Source organism: Sceloporus occidentalis, unplaced genomic scaffold, assembly GCF_023333645.1.
Source record: "Sceloporus occidentalis isolate IW3139 unplaced genomic scaffold, rSceOcc1.0.p SCAF_86, whole genome shotgun sequence".
Lineage (NCBI taxonomy): Eukaryota > Metazoa > Chordata > Lepidosauria > Squamata > Phrynosomatidae > Sceloporus > Sceloporus occidentalis.
In genome coordinates, this window is record NW_028317066.1 from 3594240 (window position 1) to 3611140 (window position 16901).

Consider the following 16901-nt stretch of genomic DNA (forward strand, 5'->3'; position numbering starts at 1 on the left):
ACAAGAACTCTTTGGTGAGTCTAGGTTCTTGACTATTAGTTTCATCTGTGTCAGTGCTGGGCCAGTTCATGAAAGCAAGCGGAGAACATACTCTCCCAATTTAGCAGAGACAGTCCTGGTTAAGCCTCTCTCACCCCACTTTTTCAGGGACTTTTAAAAATACCCCATCCCACTTTCCCCCTTCTCAGCTCACTTCAGTTCCTGAGTGCCATTCAGTTTGCAGCCCATCAACTCAAAAGTGCGGAGAGGAGAGGAAAGAAGGAGGCAGGATATGCCCTTCCCAAGAGGCTGAAGCAAAAGCAAACTGATGTGCCCTTCCTAGCTTGTGTGATCTTCCTCATAAACAACTTTGGCCATCTTCACCCCCTTCTGGATTGCTTGTCCATATATGTCTTGCTTTTCCAATCTGCGAAATGTTGGGGGATATGGGAGAATGTCACTGGATCTAAATTGGGGGTGGGCCCAGTGGCCCTTATTTAAAATGACGTTTGCCTCTGAAATTTGGCAAGAAATATCTAAATGCACCACAATTCTTTGGTGGCTAAATGTACTATATGTGCTGGGATAGTGAGTATCCTAATCCATCCTCAATATCCCAGCCAAAATTTAAAGTTTATTTCCTGGACTGATTTCTGAAGTGATGAAATACTAATATTTGGGATGCACCATGTGTTTTCCTCCCCTTTTGCTTTGTCACTCTCTGGATGAGGGCTATTTTCTATTTCAGGTGACCTTTGCAGATGTGGCAGTATATTTCTCAGAGGATGAATGGAATCTGTTGACAAAGAAACAGAAACATTTGTACAGTTATGTAATGATGGACAATTATGAGAATGTGGCTTCTGTAGGTAAGGAACCTGAATCCATTGCTCTTTCTATAAAGACTGAGGGTCCTTTTATCCTATATTATTATGTTTCTATGGTTCCACTAGAATAATAGAATCATAGAGTTGGAATAGACCACAAGGGCCATCCAGTTCAACCCCCTTCTGCCATGCAGGAATACACATTCAAATCACCCCAAGAGATGGCCATCCAGCCTCTCTTTAAAGACCTCCAAATGAGAGAACTCCACCAGACTCTAAAGGAGTATATTCCACTGTCAAAGAGCTCTTACTGTCACAAAGTTCCTCCTAATGTTTAGGTGGAACCTCTTTCCCTGTGTCTTGCATCTATTGTGGTGTTGCCTTTTCTCTGTAGCAACAAAAAGCAAGCTTGCTCCTTGCGCAACATGACAACCTTTCAAATATTTAAACTTGGATATAATATCCACTCTTTATCTTCTTTTCTCCAGGCTAAACATAACCAGCTCTTAAAAGTGTTCCTCACAGAACTTGATAGTTCCCAGACTCTACACCACTTTGGTTGCTCTTCTTTGGGCATGCTCCAATTTGTCAACATCCTTTTTGAATTATGGGGCCCAGAACTGGACACAGGATTATTCCAAGTGAGGGCTGACCAAAGCAGAATAGAGTGGCACTATTACTTCCCTTGATCTAGAAACTATTCTTGCATTGATGCAGCCTAGAATCACTTGGGCCTTTGTAGCTGCCGCATCACACTATTGGCCCATGAAGAGATGAAAGGGCGACACAAAAATCCCTTTTTCTCTAATGTTTCTTTTCCAATCTGAGCTTGCTTAGTTCCATGGTTGATTCCAGAGGCCCTTTATTACCTGATTGCTGGAGTCTGGGGAGGACACCCCCAAGTGCTATGCTTTTAGGGGAATTTCATACTTAGTTCAAAGGAGAGATTGGGGCAACAGGGACCTCAGTAGTTCCGGACCCCCCCCCCCCCGGCATTAGACGAATTCCGTATATTCCCAAGCCCTATTTAAATGAATGAAGCGCCATTAACCCTTATGAGGCATGCCGGCCCTTTTCCCAGTGTGACTTTCAGTGTATGCTGAAATCCGTGTAAGGCATGCCCGCGTATGACGCAGGTGCACTCTACACTCAGGCACACACATATAGGTGTTCACGCACAAAAACAAGAACTAGGTAACAAAGGTGGGACTGGAGATGTTAGGCTTTGCTAATGATAATACATAACCTAGACAGAACTTGATTCCAAATGCTGACAGTCCAGAATGGTGAGAGAAATCAGTAACTCCCATGGCAAGTGTAGCTGGCAAGTGTACTGAGGTGTTTAGCAATGTAAACCAACAGAGTGTCTGTCTGCAACTGGACTGACGCTAAAGAACAGCCAGTTGGTATATTTATACTGAAATTGTTGCTAGTGGGCTGAACTTGAGTTTCTATAAGGTTTAAATCGTTTCAGAAAGTTTCCTGGTTGGGGAAAATATGGTCCAAAATCAAATGGAATAAAATGGGTGCTTGGTACAAATACCTAAGACATAAGGGATTAGCACCCCGGTTCTCAGGTCCTTCTTGGCTCTGAATTCCAGTCCCGTTCACAAGCTAATGTACAACGCAATGTGAGCACGATGCTCCCAGATGCAGCTCATCAATAACATAGCAGAATATGGAAAGAAATTTCCAGATACAGGTGTTGGTAATGCACTGACCACTTTTCACACTTAAAAATAAGTCACAGACACAGTTGATTTCATCTGAATCTTTGGAGGTTTTTTATCTTGAGTTGCAAAATAAAAAATATTTGCAAGCTCTCCTCTCTGACTTCCATCATGTTCACTGTCTCTTGTATAAACAAATACAATTCAATCCTATCCACAGCAATCCACATGTGACCTGTATACTGTATTGGTTGTGATTCATTTCCTGATGCCACACTATGAAGCGTCCTCTGCAGTAAGTTTGCATCATGCCATGTGCTCTGACTCAGCACTCTCTGGCCATCTCACAGGATATGATGCCACTTTTCAATTAAGATATTTTTACACATGTTTAAATGAATATTTATTCAACAGTCTGTATGACTATCTGCTTCTACTGATTACCTCAAGGTAGTTCCCCACAATCTCCTCTTTGCCAGCTCCTCTGAGTAAGGATATATTCATTTCATGGATTTGGGGCACCTGCACCAGAATCATGCTCAGGTCACCCACTCCAACTCTATTAATTTAATCTCAAATAGGGAGGCGTGAACGTAGGGCTAAATGTTGGGCTAACACTTTCCTCTCTTAACTCTGAATTTCAGTATTATCTGTCATTATTCTTCTTTACAGAAGAACTTGTCAGTCATGAGAGAGTCCACACATCAGAGAAGCCATACAACTGCCAGAATTGTGGGAAACATTTTACGTACAAGTCTATCCTTGTCATGCATCAAAGAGTCCACACTGGAGAGAAGCCATACAAATGCCAGCATTGTGGGAACTGTTTTTCTCGGCAGTCCCACCTACTGACACACCAGAGAATCCACTCAGGAGAGAAGCCTTACAAATGCCAGCATTGTGGGAAATGCTTTTCTTGGAGGTCAGGCCTATTCAGTCACCAGAGAGGCTACACAGGAGAGAAGCCACACAAATCCAAGCAGTGAACGAACTTTATTTTTGTAAAGAAGGAATACAAAAATCTTTTTTCAATCCAGCAGTGCTAAGAAAAGGCCCTCATGATTTTATTTGTACGGTTTTTATGTCCATATGTCTGTTTATGTTATATTTTGTTAAGTTTAGGTTTTCATTGCTACTAGTATAGGTAATCACTTTGGGTTATAAATTTGGCTGGGGATTATGGGCTGTGGTTTAGGTTAGTTAGACGGGGGGCTGGGATTTATTGCAGCTAGCTAGAATAGCAATGATAGCATTCAGAATTTGTGGGATGTTGGCTGAAGAAAGTTGGGGACCGGTAGTAACAGAAAGGGAGCTAGCTTCTTCGAATGTCTGGGGCAGGGAGAGATTGTGCGTGTGAGAAGGATGGCAAAGTGGGGCTGGTTAATAGTGGGGGGTGGATGGTGGGAATAGGTAAGGGCTAGGTTTGGTAGAAGGTGGAGTTTTAGGTTTTGGAGTTTCAGTATATTCTTTGGCTTGGGGAGGGCAGTTCTGGCTTAAACACTGAATTTCTGGCTGTGTTTTCAATAAAGGTCTTTGTTATTTCAACACATTGGACTCTTTGATGCACAGAAGTTGTGAATTTGCACAAAACTGACCCTTTCTTCTCCCCTCAGTCCTCAGCAACATCCCCAGCCATAAGAACAGCAGAGGCAAACACACATACATCTATATATATATCTATATATCTATATATCTATATACATACAGTATACACAGAGAAGCTATTTCCAAAGCAGAGTCTTCCTTTCCTGCCTTTCCTGGGCTCCATTGCGGCCTCTTCAAAATCTCCTCAAAAGAAGGAAGGAAGGAAGGAAGGAAGGAAGGGGAGGCTGCTGAACCCCCGGCGCGCTCCTTCCCTTCCCTCAAAGGCCGCCAGTGGAATAAACAGCAGCAGCAGTAAGGCCCTGGTGATCCCTGCACATGATCAGAAGGGGCTTTTGGAAGTATATGCACATGCGCAGTTTCAGATTTTAAGGCAACTATTGACAGTGCTGAACCATATCCCTCAAACTCAGCATCTTAGAGGGTATTAAAACTGAGAACAGGTCGACATGGAAGCCAAGACCCATGATTGCTCCTGCATTCAACTATGTTCCAGACTGCAATCTGCCATGTCCATTAGACCTCAAGGGGAGCCATTGAGAGCCAAACAAGCTCCCTTTCTATAGCCCTGTCCTGGGTTTTCTGTCGGGGTCATTGGATTCCATGGTAAAAGGCCTGGCAGGAAAGTAGCTGAGGCTTACCTTCGCCAAAGTATAGTTTCCTGCTTGTTGGAATAAGCTTTGAAGCACTCGCCGATGTGGTCGCCTATCTCAACAGACAGCTGAGCATAAGATTCTCCAGTTCTTCCACCAAGTGCCCCTTGCCTGGGTTGTCCAGATCTTGTATGGCCTTCCTGACTGGCTGCATCTTCTCTTCGCACTGAAGAGGGGAACAAACAGAGAGGAGCCATGTGAAAGTGAAGGGTGGGAGGGAAGGTGGGAGGAATTTTTTTAACTTGCCTATTGCTTTGGACAGCTAAGTAAAGAGGAAAATCAGCTCATCTAAAATGTGATGCAGGAGAAGAGTTCAATGGATACTCTTTTCTGCATGTTTTCAGCATGATAAGAGTGGCAGAAAACGTACAATGTCAAATGTTTCCTGGTTATATACTCTTCCTCCTCTTCTTCCTCCTGTTCCGCAATGGCTATGGGCTCACTCCCATCTGCAACGTAGACAGGGCCCTGTGGTGGGTTCCCTTTATCTCCAACTTTGGCCTCACTGTCTTTGGCCAGTGAAAGAAGAAAATTGGGCAGATTAGTCCTAAAGCAAAATTAGGGATGTGACAAAATCAGGGATCTGACCATTGAAAGAAAGGAGGGGAAGAAGGTGTGACATTGCCTTGTTGTGGTTCTGCTGCTGGTGGTGCTGGTGTGTCTCCAAGTCATTTTGGACTAATGGAGGCCCAAAGATGCTTTTGTTCATTCTACATTTTGTATTCTAAGCCACCTTGAGACCCACCCATGGGAGAAAGATGGGATGAAATGTAATAATACAACCATACAGTTAAAAGAAGGTACAATAGGAATGAATGAATAATAATCATAGAATCATAGAATCGTAGAGTTGGAAGAGACCACTAGGGCCATCCAGTCCAACCCCCTACGATGCAGGAAATCCAAATCAAAGCATCCCTGACAGATGGTCATCCAGCCTCTGCTTAAAGACCTCCAGAAGGATGCTTTCAGGTGAGATCAACCAGTCCAACTTGTGATGCCTTCACAAAGCAGGAGTAGGTTCCACTGTAAGGAAGACAGTACTCAAAACCCTAACATAAAATAGGAAACAGGCAAACTAACCCAGAGAAATGCTCTTGTCCTGAGGTCTCTCCTCCTTCTCTCAGCCTCAACTGACTCAACTCCCACCTTGGCCAAGATTCCCAATTCTTTCCAAGGAAACCAACCAAAGAAACACATTCTCCTTGGTTCCATCTGACCACTTCTCCATGAGTCCAATGACATGGGTTACATTTCTCTTAATAGGATGATTTCAACTGCTTTTTAACATTTCACAGTCATCTCTCAGGATCCACAGATTCTGCATCTCAATATATCCCCCAAAAGCCAACCCTGATTTTGCCATTTTATGTAAGGCACATCATACTACAACCCCATTGTTTGTAATAGGACTTAACATCCACGGATTTTGGTTACTTCATGGGGTCCTGAAACCAAACCTCAGCAGATACTGAGGTCAAACTGTAAATAATCTTCAAATTCCACCATACAATCAATAAAATTACAATTCAAACATACATCACACTTGTTCTTATTTTTGTTCTTCTTCTTATTATTATTATTATTACTGTTCAGATGACACATGCATTTTAAGAGGCCAGAAGCTGCACCAAAGCTGCGCTCCTGTCCTTAGGATTGTAGTGTGGCTTTGTCATGGCTTCTGGCCTCTTAGGACACATGCATCATTTAAATAGCATACCTCCAAAGTGACCAGAAGCAGCTTTATTTTGGCCTGTCTATATCGGCTCTAAGTAAGATAAATTACAATACAAAGGAAAAATGGGCTAAAATGAGAGTGGAGAGGCTGAGGGGAGAACCTCTATCTATGCAAGGTAGCCAAGGTATTGGTAGCAATAAAAGTGTCAGTGACAGTGAAAAGCCCTTATCTGGAAAGGCCTGCTGAAAGAGATGTATCTTAACAGCCTTTGTAAAGGCTTCTAAGGTGGAGATGTGATGGATCTCTTCTGGCAGGTCATTCCAAAGACTAGGAGTGGCAGAATAAAAGGTCCTCTGGGTTGTTGTAGCCAATCTAGTCTTCTTAGGCTTTAGGAGACTTTTTCCAGTGAAGGGAGGATTGTGTGGAAGAAGGCACTCCTGCAAGTAGTCAGGACCCAAGCCATGTAGGGCTTTAAAGGTTACAACCAACACCTTGTATCTTGCCCAGACACTAATGGGCAGCCAATGGAGGGATTTAAGATCCAGTGTAATGTGGGCAGTTCTAGAAACTACAGACTACAAATTCCATGATTTCACAGGATGTTGCTATAAAAATTGAATTCGGACCAGTGTTGCCTGCAATGTAGTGTTCTAGAGCACTTGCCCCCATTCTATAGGAAGGGCGATGTGTCCTTACCCACAGAGGACACATTTTCATAGGTTTCCATCATCACCTCTTTGTACAGAAATTCCTGCTTTGGACTCAAGAGTGGCCATTCCTCCTCTGTGAAGAACACTGCCACATCTCAAAAGGTGATCTGCAATAGAAAGCACCCTTCGCTGAAAGACAAAGGATTGTAAATAACACCCCCATTGCATCCTAGTCAGTCAAATTCCCAATGGCTCCACCACAAAAAAGGAGGGTTGGGCACTAACCTGTCCGGAGGTCTTCTTTCCTCCAGTTTCTTCCACAAAGGAGGAATTGAGGGTTGTTTCTCTTCTCTCCCTTCCTTTGGAAGCCATCTTGGTTCTTTCCACACCTGCAGAAAATACAAAGTGTTTTTATGTGCACACATTTATGCAATCTTTCATGGACCACAGAAAATACAATTCAACAGCACTAAGGGCAAATCAAACCTGAACCTTCCCTAAAATTCAAAATAAATCCATTGGAAAGCAGGATATTAATTATTGATATTATTATTATTACTATTATTAGTCTTGCCTCCAAACCCTCAGAGAGAGAATATTGTGAATACTGAAAGACTAAGACAGTTCACTGTGCCTTTCGGGGCGTAGAGACCAGCATCGTTGGCTGGCATGAGGGCGAAGATGGAGTCTGCACAGCGCACTCCCTGACTCTTCCCGCATGTGTGATGCTGCACATTGCACCATATCACAGGTGACATCACGGTGTTCTTCTGGCGCTACATCCTGATGATGCAGAAAAGGAGTGGAGAAAAGCCACACCATTGGCAGATATGGCACTTTTTCCCTGGCGCAGATAGGAGCTCCTTTTTGCCCCACGGAAAGCCCACATCAGGGCCACAGCGTAGCCTTATCATAGTGGAAAAAGGAGCTGCAAAAAGTAGTGTGTTTGTCGTGGCCCTGATCTGGCGCTAAAAGGGGCGGCCTGTACATCCCCTTAATTTCCAGAAAATGGGGCTAGGATTGGAGTCCTAGGTTGGCCCCAGACTTCATCACTCCCAAAGATGTCAATAGGAGGAGGGCTGGGTGGGACTCATGTGTCTGATTGATTTTAATGGGTGCATTTTTTTCTTGCAATAATCTACATAAAATCATAATGTATAGATAGACAGCAATAACAACAACCATAGCAATTGCAATATTTAAATGTCTATATTTAATGTTTCCCATTGCCTTCCCCTAAGGCTGAGAGAATGTGGCTTGCCCAGTCACCCAGAGAGTTTCTATGTTGGAGATGGGATTCAAACACTGATCTCCAGAGTTGTAGTTCCACTATGCTCAAACCACTAGGCCACACTGGCTCCTATATCATGGGCATCATTTCACTGGACCATTGTATGCCATGGACTTGGGCAGCTTCCTCATCCATGGAGGTCATTTTGCAAGCCCCCTTCTCCTCTTCTATTTCCAGGCCCAGCTCCTTCTGCATACCCTCCATCTCTCCCAGTTTGGCAGGGACCCTCCCCTGGTTCATCCTCTGCCCTCCCATCTTTTCAGCTGCTCTTCAAAGGCCACAATTTCCTCCTCCTCCTGCCATTTCTCCCCTTCTCTTCAGCTCACTGCCATTGCTGCAAACTGAGTCCAAAGGACAAAAGGAGTCTGCCCTCCATGAAGACAGCCGAGGAGAAAGGAGAGGAGGGGCCCTTCCCAGAGGCTCAGGCAAAAGCAAACAGCTGCAGCCTCTCCTAGTTTGCCTCTCCTTCCTCAGAAAGAACCTTGCAGTCTTGATCATATTCTGAGGTTGTTTGGTCCCAGCCTCCCTTTGATTCTCTTGGATCCCTATCCAAATTCTCATGGCCCCACAGAGACTCCCAAGAGAGGAGAGGAGGCCTGGCAGCTGGAGAAGAGGGGAAGAGGAGGGGGGCTTACTTGCTTCCAGCCCCCAAAGGCTGCCTCCCTACAGAAGACCCTCCAGACCCCATCCTTGGCTCCAAAATGGGGGCTCTTCCCTTTAGCCATCCTTCTCACAGAAGACCCAAATTTGGGGGTCCCCCATCACCCTCTCGAAGCCCCCACCTTTCCTTCCCTGCCAAGGAAACCCAGAAGGAGCTCTTCTTCTTCCTAAGCAGCCAACGGTCAAAGCCACCAGCCTTCTAGAACCCTATTCAGGCTCCAAGCCAACCGCCAGCCTTTCCCAGAATTCCACGCTCTCCCTCCTCCCAGCGGAGGAGACCGGGAGACGGAGCAATGGGTGCAAACGCCAGGAAAAGAGAGTTTATTGTCTTAAACTTGTAATTCCAGTTGTCTCCCTTTATGAGGGAGAATGAGATTATTATTATTATTATTATTATTATTATCAACAACAATTATGATAATTAGTGTCTTGTTCCCAAAAGCACAGAGCCTTGTGAAATCTCAAAGACTGTGTTTATCACACGGAGGTTTTTGCAGCTCTATGCAGCTCAGATCCGAAACCACTGCGGATCCAATGATGCAAATTCAGGCGACAACGTTTTGTGTTATCACACGCGATTCCTTTCTATGGGGCTCCTTCCGTGGGGCTTCCGAAGTGATTCCAAAGTGACCCCTCATTTTGCTGAAATCGGTAACAAGTGAATGCACAGAAATCGCTTCCAAGCTCACTCCGATTCCACTCCGAATTGGTCTGGTGTGGAATGCAGCTTCGCTTCTGCTCTGTTTCACCACCGCAAACCCCCCGGTTGCAAATTTCCCATGATGCAGCGCTGCAATTCCCCCCATTTCCTTCCGGTGCTCCTTTCACTTTCAGGGCAACCAGGGGGGTGCGTTGTTCGCTCCATTGTTGCTGGGATAAGGCTGAAACCTTTCGTGGGGAATAGGCAGCCAATGGGAGTGGAGGAAAGTCCAGGTAATGGGAAGGAGGCCACACCCCCTCAGGAATGGGGAGCCAATGGAAAATCACATTAGTCCCCATAGACTAATGTTTTAATCAATAAAGAACATTCCTAATACAACGCTGCCCTCTGGTGGATACTCAGGGCACTGCAGCCTCTTTGGGCTTCTCACCAACTTCTATTCTGGAGCGCCACCTGGTGGCCACTCTTGGCAATTCACTAATAGCAATTAACCAAATTAAACAAGCACTGGGCCCCGGACAGAACCCCACTGGTCACTTCTCTCCAGGATGAAAAGGAGTCATTCTTGAGCACCCTTTGGGTTCGGCCGGTCAATCGGTTACAAATCCATGTAACAGTTGCCTTGTCTAACTTGTTTCATGTTTTTGTTTTATATGCTATTCAACATCTTTATCAATGACTTGGAGGACAGAATTGGGGACATGCTTATCAAATTTGCAGATGATACCAAATTAGGAGGAGTAGCTAATACCCCAGAGGACAGGATCAAAATTCAAAATGACCTGAATAGACTAAGAAGCTGGTCCAAACCTAACAAAATGAAATTCAACACAGAGAAATGTAAGGTACTGCATTAGGGGAGGAAAAATGAAATGCACAGATATAGGATGGGGGACACCTGGCTGAATGAAACTACGTGTGAAAGGGATCTAAGAATCAAGTAGGCACAAGTTGAACATGAGTCAACAGTGCAATGCAGCAGCTAAAAAGGCCAATGCGATTTAAGGCTGTATCAATAGAAGTATGGTGTCTAGATCAAGGGAAGTAATAGTGACACTCTATTCTGCTCTGGTCAGGCCTTACCTGGAATATTGTGTCCAGTTTGGGTGTCCCAATTCAAAAAGGATGTTGAGAAACTGGAGCACCTCCAAAGGAGGGCGACTAAAATAGTGAAGGATTTGGAAACCACAATGGGACAGTCTCAAAACTTCAGGCAGGGAGCATCAGACTGAAGTCACAATGGGACAGTCTCAATGCTTCAGGCAAAGAGCATCAGACTGAAGTCACAATGGGACAGTCTCAATGCTTCAGGCAAAGAGCATCAGACTGAAGTCACAATGGGACAGTCTCAATGCTTCAGGCAAGGAGCATCAGACTGAAGTCACAATGGGACAGTCTCAATGCTTCAGGCAAGGAGCATCAGACTGAAGTCACAATGGGACAGTCTCAATGCTTCAGGCAAGGAGCATCAGACTGAAGTCACAATGGGACAGTCTCAATGCTTCAGGCAAGGAGCATCAGCTGCCCTCAGTTTGCCTCTGACGTCTTCCTCCTCCACATCTTTGTTATGCCCAAGTTTGTAAGGGCAACCTGTTTAACCTGAGAGCGTGTAATGAAAATGTCTCTTTCTGTGGACTGATTCAGAGAAGGGATAACACAGATAGTGAGACACCAAATTTGGGTTTAAACATAATACATGTAACATTTATTAAATCACAAACATAATACAAACATTGATTATCAAGAGGTCTTTCATTCACTCACAGATTCATACAATACTCTCACACACTTTCCTTCCGCCGGACATTGATCAGTTGTCCTCGAAGGCTGGGGATGACATCATTGCTGCGCATTTGGTGCCAACAAAATTAGGGTGAAAGCCAGGGCTCCTTATACTTTTCTTCTCTCTGGCTTTTGGTTGCTGAAGTCTTGCAATATTGCCGCCCATTACTCAACTTCTTCTTTTCGGGAGGAGACAGCTGTTCAAAGGCAGGTCGTTCTGTTCAAATTAGTCCATTGTCCTGTCAGTTCCTCTTTATTGTGACTCAGGAGAAAAGGCACCTTCCCGGTCATAGTTCAACACACCTGAACAGCACCCGGCTTCAGCTTCCAAATTCCTCAGCCTTTCCTCATCTCAGTTGCCAAATCCCTCCTTCACATCAATGCTCTGCACGGAACCATCTTGTTTAGTTCTTTAGCTTGTTTTAAAACACCATTCCTTGGTTCTTTGGTTCTTCAGCTCTGGGTTTAAGTCAGAACTCACACATTTCTCTTACATCTTTAACTTGGACACCATCCACTTCATACGGTCCTTTAATTCCTTTCTGTATTCCTCCATTCAATAAACTTCTACCTGGGGTTCTTCTTTGCTGGGGCGGCTATCAAGCGACTCCCCCACTGCCAGGTCCCAGGCTGTCACTTTCCCCCCCTGACAGCCTTCCTTTCCCCAGTTTGGGGCCGGAAACCCAAATCCTCCAGTGGTGGCCTGGGTGCTGTGAGCTTCAGGGGGTTTCCCTGTCTTGGGCTTGGCCCTAGTTCCTCTGAAGAAGGCACCTGCTCAGACTGAAGTCACAATAGTACCGTCTCAATCCTTCATCCAAGGAGCATCAGACTGAAGTCACAATAGGCCAGACTCAGTCTCTCAGGCAACGAGAATCAGCCTGAGATCACAATGGGCCAGTTTCAATCCTTCAGGCAAGAAGCATCAGCCTCAGGTTGCAATGGTCAAGTCTCAAACATTCAGGTAAGTAGAATTAGCCTAAATTCACAATGGTCCCATCTCATTGCTGCAGGCAAGGAGCACCAGCCTGAGGTTGCTATATGTCACGAATCCCTTTATTCATGCATTTATTAATTTAGGGATTCATGCCATAAGGGTTATAGGTTTAGGATTAAATTAGAGTTAAGATAAATGGGATTTATGGTGGGTTAAAATAATATGTTTGAATATGTGCTTTAATAGAAGATACTAGAAAGAGGTAGAGAGATCATGGCTAAAGTATGTTCTTGTTTGCTAGGATTGGAATGTGTGGGAATCACCCTTCTAACAGAAGCTGGAGTTTAAAAGACTGGTCTCTGTAAAAGGAGGGGGAACATAGAGAGTTATTGGTATTTTTATATTGTAATATGTTGTCATGGGTTTATGCTTATTATATTTTCATATGGTATCATATTAGATTGGGATTGATGGGGTTTCATATATATATTGTTAAGCCATAATGTTAATTAAAACTATTGTGTCGCTGAGTTCTCTGGTACAAGGCCACAGGTGCAGTGGTTGAGATAAGGCACATGAGAGCTTAATTGTTTTTAGAAACACTGCCAGAATCCCGGATGAAGGGCTATCTAATTAATTAGCTTTATTGGTTATAGGATGGGGTTAACTGATATGGTTATAAAAGTGAAATGTATATACATACTTTCTTTCATTCCTGACAAAAAAGTCACTTCTATTGCATGTATCTTCTTTTTCAATAAAAGCTGTTCCTTTTTCAAAGTATTGCCTTTTGTGTTGCAAAATGGGCTGCAATTAGGACCCTGACAAATATCTCTCTCCCCTTCCATTCTCCCTGCTATCCCAAAAGAGCTGGAGAGCATACCAAACCAACCGCAGAACCTTTCCCTGCTCTTGTGTAATGCCAGGTCAGTCAAAAATACAACTCAGATAGTCCAGGACCTCCTTCTGGATGAAGAGGCTGAGCTGGATTGTTTCACGGAGACCTGGCTGGGTGATGATAGCTCAGCCACCTGGGATCAGGCCTTACCAGCTGGGTTCTCAGTCTTTGAGCAGGTAAAGGGACGTCGCTTTGGTCCATGAAGACAATCTTGCTTTGGCCAGGATACCTATCCATAAGATGGACCACATCGAATGTATTTGCCTCAGCTTAAAGACTAGGGAAAGTCTGGGGATTCTGTTGGTTTAATGTCCACCCCGTTGCTTAACATAAATACTCTCTGGAAAAGATAACATCAGAATTAACACAAACCAGGGGAAGAGTGACATTCCTGGAGGAAGAATATAAAAAAATGGGAAAAGAGATAGAGAGATTAACAAAAGAACATACTGAAGATACAGCAGAAAGAATTAAATTAGAGCAAAGATTTAGGGAGGGATGTCTTAGAATAAGAGGTCTTCCCAAACAGAAGGATGAAGATCTATATAAAAAGATAATACTGGCCTTGGCTGAATTTATTGACCTAGATAATGAACCTTTTCTCCTTGAGGTGGACAAGATGTTTAGAGTAAGCTCCTGGGTCACAAAACAGAAGAGACTGCCTAGAGATATTGTGATTTATTTTGTTAGGACTCAAATGAAAGGAGCAATTCTACAACAACACTTTCATACAAGATTCAAAATTGAAGAAAATGAAATTTTATTGTTTACAGATATCTCTGGGAAACTGTTAAGGAAGAGGAAGGAATATGGACCACTGACTAAGGTTTTGCGCAGCAATGGGATCTACTACAAATGGGAACTAACTCAGGGCCTATCTTTTAATTCAAGCAAAAAAGATACCAATCAACTCGGTACAAAAAGCAAGACATTTTCTACATGAGAATGAAAAAGAACTTAATAAAAGGGACAGTCAGAAAGAAGAAATAAACAACCCCGGAAAAGGAGAAGAGGATAAGGAGGAAGAGAGCTTAGAAGAAGAAAGAGAAGAAGGAGAATTGCTTAGGAAACCAGATCCAAACACAAGAGAGGACCATATAGAGGGAGAATATGAGGATGAAATGGGAAAAGACGGACCTCCTATCATCGAATGTTAAAGGAATTAACAGCCCCCAAAAAACGAGGTAAACTTTTTCATTATTGAGGGGAACAGAGACTTGATGTCATTTGCCTTCAGGAAACCCATATAAAGAAAGAGGATATAAGATTGTTGGAAAATGACAAATTGGGGAAAGAATACATAGCAGCCTCAAAAAAGAGGAAAAAAGGTGTAGTGATGTATGTAAAGGATAAATGAGAATCTAAAGAGGTATTCTCAGACCCCAATGGATACTTGGTTGGTGTAGAAGTTACTTTACAAGACCAAAGGATGTTAATGGTGGGAGTTTATGTACCCTTAGGAAATAAAGACCTGTTGTTTGGGAAATTGAAAAGACAAATGCCAGACCGTATGAGCGATAGGACCTTAATGATGGGAGATTGGAAAGGGGTGATAGACCCCCAGATAGATAGAAAAGCAGACAACAAAATATACTTAAAGCAAGGGAAACTGTCAAAATCTTTCTTTGAATTAAAAGAAGCCTTCACATTAGAAGATACTGGAGAATCAAGTATGGTCTTTCTAAGGATTTACATTCTTTTCAAATACCCATCAATCCTGGTGGAGAATAGATATGTTCTTTACTTCCCCCGACTATTAGCACAATGGTGGAAGCAGAAGAAACCCTACCAAAAATCCTATTGGATCAAAACCCAATTTTATTGTCTTTGAAGAATAAACCTAAGGAACTGATATGGAGAATAGATGAAACTTTGTTAAAAGATGGAAAACTTCTAGATAAAGCAAAAAACCCCATTTAAATCCTTCTTTGAAGAAAATCTGAATGGAGAAGTCAGCCCAGAGATCGTCTGGGACACAAGCAAAGCGGAAATGAGGGGTTTCTCTTTGAAACAATCTTAAGAAAGGGAAAAAAATAGAGAAAAGAATTGGAAAGAACTACGGGGAAAATGTTAAAGGATAAGGAACGATTACTTAAAGAAAACCCCAAAAACAAAATGATTCAACAACAGATTAAGAAGATTCAAAAGGAAACATCCACATGGCTAATGGAAGACCAGGAGAAAAAATCAAGATACATCAAACAGAAGCACTTTGAGAATGCTAATAAAACTGGCAAATGGTTAGCATGGAAACTGAAAAAGGAAAAGGAGAAACGGATCTTTTCAAGGGTTAAAGAAGGGAATGAGATTTATTCCAACCAAAAACATATGAAAGAATGTGTATATAAATATTTAACAAATCTATACAAAGAAGAATATATTTCCCAGGAGAGGATACAAGAATTTTTGGACAGAGAAGACGTAGTAAAGATTGACGAAGAACAGAGAATTGAACTTAATAAACCAATAACGGCTACTGAGGTGCTGGAAGCAATCAGTAAAACCTAGGCATCCAAAGCGCCAGGGCCAGATGGCCTAAGTGCAATCTATTACAAGAGCTTACAGAAAGAGCTCCTTGGGAGTATGAAAAAGACGACTTGCTCTTTTGATCCTTGACCGTCTTGGCTGGCTGTCCAGGGGGGAGATACCATCAAGATGCTGCTAAAAATATAACTAATGCATCTTTCAGGGAAGGATGTCTTCCATCTTGCCTGAAAAAGGCGGTGGTTAAACCACTTCTAAAAAAGCCTTCCCCTTGACCGTCTGGACAGAAACAATTACAGGCCAGTTTGGATCTTAATATTCTTAGGCAAGGTAATGGAGAGGGCAGTCGCCATTCAACTCCAAGCAGTCTTGGAAGAAATGGATTTTTCTACATCCATTTCAAACTGGATTTAGGAAGGGTTACAGAGTTGAGACAGCCATGGTCACCTTAGTCGGCGATCTCCGTTTGAGCATCGACAGCTCTTTGAAAAGGGGAAGTGTGACCCTGCTGGTGCTATTGAAGGCCTGTCAGTGGCCTTCAATACCATTGACCACAGTATCCTTCTGGAACATATGGAAGAGTTGGGAATTGGGGCACTGCTTTCCAGTGGTTCAGGTCCTACATCTCGGGCAGATTCCTGTCACTTGGGGACAGTTCTTTGTCCAAGAGGGAGCTCAAGTCGGGCATCCCTCAAAGCATGATTCTGTCCCCAATGCTATTCAACATTTACATGAAGCTGCTGGGTGAGATCATTTGGAGACATGGGGCAGGGAGACCTTGAAACAGTAGTACATGCACTGGTCACCTCTTGGCTCGACTTCTGTAACACACTCTACATGGAGCTACCCTTGTGCCAAGTTTGGAAACTACAATTGGTACAGAATATGGCAGCCAGGTTGGTTACGGGCTCTTCTAGAACTGCCCACATTACACCGGTTTTTAAATCCCTCCACTGGCTGCCCATTAGTTTCTGGGCAAGATCCAAGGTGTTGGTTCACTCTGGAACGACCTCCAGATGAGATCCGTCCTATTAACACCTTGGAAGCCTTTAGGAAGGCTATTAAGACGGACCTCTTTCCAGACCAGATGAGATCTATTGACTTGCCTCCCCGTCCTCTTGACCCTTACCCT